The 4,916-nt window shown below is 40.6% G+C and overlaps 1 long non-coding RNA gene across 1 annotated transcript; it reads right to left on the bottom strand.

Annotated features, from left to right (window-relative positions):
* Nucleotides 1-492: 492 nt before the first annotated feature.
* LOC146581955 (uncharacterized) lies at nt 493-1,171 on the bottom strand. Its single transcript, XR_014888681.1, has 3 exons — nt 1,003-1,171; nt 722-929; nt 493-642 (listed from the first exon to the last, which is right to left on the bottom strand). It is a non-coding gene; the product is annotated as an uncharacterized LOC146581955 (long non-coding RNA).
* Nucleotides 1,172-4,916: the final 3,745 nt, after the last annotated feature.

Raw genomic sequence — 4,916 nt, 5'->3', positions numbered from 1 at the left:
ACAGAAGTGTATTACTTCGAAAATGTTATGCAATAAACTGTTTCATCAGTTGGAATAATTTAAATGGCTATGTTTGCATGGATAATTGTGAGTAGGATATATGTAAAAAAGTAAGTTAGATTAACTCAACTAATGTAATTTGTCAACTCAATATTACCAGAAATTTTAAATTAATATTAGGTTGCTTAAACTTAATTATGCTTTTACAGGTCAAAGTAAATCATGTTGGTTTGTTGAACTAGTTGAGTTAGCCAAACCTAAAAATTACTTGCTGGATTTACTTAATAATATGCAAAATTTGTAACTTAAAAAGTTGAGTGGAAATTGTTACCTCAATTTTTTAAAGTTGAGCCAACAAAACATTTTTTAGAGTGTAGCCTAACATTAGAATCTAAAATATGTGTCACGGCGACGGATGGCTGGTACTGAATAGGACCCAGGTGCAGGAACCCAGAGCGGAGACGGTAGATGATTTAATAGTTTATTACGGTTAAGTGCAAGGGGAACAAAACAAAGGGAAACGTGGCAAAGACAGAAAATGACGAGACGTGGAGCCTTGGTGTGGCGTGCCCAGGGGAACGTGGCTAGGGCGAGGGAACGAGGCCTGAGAAGTGGAACGGAGCTGAGTGGGGAACAGTCACACTGAGGGGAGAGGATATAGAAGTTAGGCAGGTAGTGAAGGCAGCTCAGAAGTGGCCAGTATAAGAGCAGCAATTCTTACTTTGCAGTTAGGGACCTGGAGTGTTTGAGAGGGGGGATGATGAAGATCCAGGGGAGGCTGAGTGGCGTGGAAAGGCTGACCTGAGATCCGGGGCTCCAGATGGAGTGTGATGGCAGGAGGGCAGGCAGGTGAGGCACAGAGGGATTTCCAAAATGATCACTAGATATTCCGAGTCCGGAGGTGGAGTGAGCCAGGGTGGGTACAGCGACTGTAGCACAAAAGAGTCTTAGTTAGTAAGATAAATCACAGCGAGAACTTGAGACACAAGACCTGTTACCAACATGGGTTGATGACGAACTGGCAGTGAGTGAACATCGATGTGTGGTTTAAATCCCTCTGGCTTGATAGCCTGCAATAGGCTCCAGGTGTGCAGGAGCTGGAGTTGGCCCTGCCCAGGGGCGGATCCCAGGTCAGTTCAGGAGCCTAATGGAAACTCCAGCCACCCACCGTAGACCATGACAATATGTGAAAACTTAAACTCATTACACCCTGTTCAAATAATGATTCGTGTCTTATTTGCTCATATTAATATCCTAGCTGACATATTTTGTACTTTCACTCCCATATGGACCCTGTTGAAAACAAGATGGCCTATCTCAAGGGGCTGTCCTTAATGAAGTAGAAATCACAACGTTACAAGTCCAGTGTGGTCTTAACGAGGGTAACACGGCTCAGCTTTTAGCAATGTCTGTGATTGCAGACCCAAGTCATCACTGCTGCATTGTTGCATTTTCCCGGTTGCCAAATACCTCAGGGTTGTGATTACTTTCGTCTCCGGTGTAATAGTGTTGTGGTGTCGAGTTGGTGAAGTAATTGCATCTCTGAGGAGATCCACCACAAACATGATTCCAGCACGATCCAATCTGTAGCGTCTCAATAATTCCCTGTCAGTGTTTGCAGGACATCTCTCCTGCCTCTTCTGTTGGCCATTTTGTGCAGCTGCTTAGGGGAACTCCTAAGCCACTAAAAGTCCTCTTCCCTGCTCTTAGCAGATCTCGCCTTAGGAGCCCTTTTAAGCGCTAGGAATCTTGAGGAATAGCTTTTATATTAACTGGGATAGTCGTGTCACTTTTAGGGGAAATTCTAAGAAAACGTCACGACTCCGAGAATTTTCTTAGAATTTGGCCGCTAGGAGCCACTTTTTGCACAAAGATTCTTTGGGGATACGGGCCCAGGAGTTTAACAGCATAGCTTTACATGGCCGAGCCTTTCATCACCAAGCACAAAGCCAAGAATTGGATGGAGTAGTGTAAACATTTTACTAAACCTGCTATGGAGGTGGCAAGTGCAGGATGAGCACTTGTCAGAATGTTTTTCCTAAAATGCTTCTTTTTAGTGAAGAAACCAGCAATTGCTTTTTAGGAATGTGGGATGTTATTCCCCCAGTAACCATCTGGAATCAAATCTACAAAATAAAATTATGGCGTCAAACATCTAAGACAGTGTGTGCAATTCAGAGGTCAGTTTGGTAGAGTCCTTAGCACTTCAGGAATTTAGAAATGGACAAAAATATACTACACTACCATGCAAATAGTCTGGAATTTTGCTAGGAAAATGGGAAAAAGATGGAGTGATTTATTGAAAAGTTCTCCTTTGGATGTTGGCTGTCTGTTATTCTGTTCTCTATCAAAATGATCCCACACTACTTCAATAATGTTGCAATCTGGGCTCTGTGCAGGCCTTGGATAGTGATCCATAGTGTGTCTTTCTATCCAGGTATGTTTTTACAAAGTGTTTGGGATCACTGTCGTGCTGAAAAATGCAGCTCTTGTCAATCAGATTCCTTCCAGATTGTACTGTACATGATAGTGCCTCCACCGTGTTTTACTGTACCCATCTCCTGACCTCCTCCATACATACTGATCATTATTTGAACCAAAGCTTTAACATTTGGACTGATCCATCCATAACACTGCCGCTGATTTTCAGTCTAGTTCATGTATAATTTGGCATATATCAGTTTTTTCTCCCTGTTTTCATTTCTTAAGAATGGCTTCTTGATAGCCAACCCTCCACTGAGAGCAGTTCTGATAAGGTGAACAGAAGATGAATCATCTCTCAGTTCCTTTGTCAGTTCTTTTTTTAAGGATATGACTTTCAGATCCTGCTCATCTGCTGTAGATAGGTTTTCAGGTCTGACATTTATACCTTTTTCCTCCACCAGTCCAGTTTCCTCAAAGGAAACACTGGACACCACGCCAAGTTTCCAGCTGATAGCTCTTTGCCAATCACCTTGTTAGTGTAAAAATATTATTTCATGTCTGTCAAACTGTGTTATTCTTGGCCTTTTTCATATATTCAGCTAAAGAAATGAAAGCAAAATGTGTGTTTTTGTGACAGGCTGTTAGTAACAAAGTGCCTAAAGATAACATTTTAAATTCAGTTCTTTACTAAGTTTTCTGTAGACACAGCGTTGTGTCCTCCTTTGAGTTAGGTGCCTTTTTGTGCTTGAATTCACTGGTCAGTGTTAAATGGTTTAACAGAAAAACAGCAAAAGAAAAAAATCATTTGAAAATGGTCAGGCACAAGGACTGGACTGAAGATGCCGTTTAAAAAGGGCACAGTCTGATACCATGAAGGCCAAATAGAAAGAAATAAGGAGTGGCTAAAGACTTGCACAGTGCTGCAGATTTTATTTTTAATTACTATTCAGATGTTTATTATCTCCAAACTCTCCAAAGATAATTTTATGTAGTTTCAATCAATGTTCACTGGAGAAAACCATCAGGTTTTCAGTACATGTGATGCTAGATCTCTTGAGTGTAACACGATTTGTTTTGGTTTTGGCATACCAGAATTACACTTGTAAAAAAATACTCAAATGAAAACCATTTTAGGATGTTCTAACAATCCCAGATTTCAATCAGCGCCCTGTACTACTCAGTGTTTCATACAGATGGAACAGCAGACTTGTTATACGTGCATCTCTGCACACACAGGGTGATGAGAGACACTATTTTACAGTCCAGACCTGAAGGAAGCACCAAATGGTTGTTACCATCATTCACATGGTAGTAAAGAACTGCCTGTCTTATTGTAATCTGCATTCAGGGAGCTGTTTTCAGGTGAACGGGTAAAACAATATTAAGTAGTTCTATCTGTCTGGTTCTTTATTCCTTTCTGAACTTTTATTATAGTTTGTTTAGTAAAGTTTCATGTGTGTGAAATGGCTAATAATAAAAGGTTAATAAGATCCTAGCTAAAGTAACAGTTACAGCCTCTGTATTTAAAATAAATACTTGTGTTTAGAGCTAGCAGGGAATATGTCTTGTCCTTGATAATATAAGTACCCAAATGCTTGACTATTGAGCAGAACAACAGTCCCTATATTTACTCTTATATTTTTTCTCTGTCCTTTTTACTGCACAGGGTCCACAAACAGTGGGAACAATCCATGATAGCTTCCTGAACTAAAGCCAAACTTCCCAAATTTCAGAATGACTTCAGACCCACGGCCTTGACCTCTTTATTAATAAAATCATGAGAAAAAATATTTAAAACAGCAGTGAGCTTTGCTTCTAGAACTGAGAAGGGACTCAGGATCTTCGCCTTAAGAGTTCGACTGAAAATGCAGAATTGTTTGGGGACTTCAGCGCCACACAGCCAGACATGCAATTGCATAAGCTCGCTATCAGAGTTAAATGTCAGTCCTCTTTTTCCTTTTGTACTCATGGACTCTACAAAAATGAGACATTGATCAGACTTAGATAAGTTAGCATAACCCATCCACCCAAAACCAAAAAAAGATTGTTTTTGTGCATGCATGGCTTTCTATATTGTGTGCTTCTAAATTCCTGATTTAGTGTTACATTCATGTGTCTATGTGTGCTAAATGGGTTACCCACTGGTTATGGTGTATCCCACTGCAGTATGACTAACAGCCCCATAGGGACAAATAAAATCAGTGATTTATTTATGGTCAGATTTTCCAGAACTCCTGAAAACCACAAGAAACCCACAGCAGAGGGTGATAAAATAAGAGAGATGACAGCAAAGGCCTCCCTGTAGCGTGACATTCAGCCTGCTTACGTTGTATTTGGGGGGGGGGACAGGTGTTAGAGGAGAACCAGGCAGTACACCGAAGCTCTAAACCAATGAACATATGGTATGTTTTTGAGCTTTACTGGGGCTGGAAACCACATTTAAACCACATGAGAATGATCTGTCTGGATATTTTTTCTCCCCTCAATACAGA

The sequence above is a fragment of the Mchenga conophoros genome, linkage group LG2 (genome assembly GCF_057382185.1).
Source record: "Mchenga conophoros isolate Kocher_MC1m ecotype Shallow Benthic linkage group LG2, M_conophoros_male_GT1.1, whole genome shotgun sequence".
Classification (NCBI taxonomy): Eukaryota; Metazoa; Chordata; class Actinopteri; order Cichliformes; family Cichlidae; genus Mchenga; species Mchenga conophoros.
This window is presented reverse-complemented; position numbering and strand designations above follow the sequence as displayed.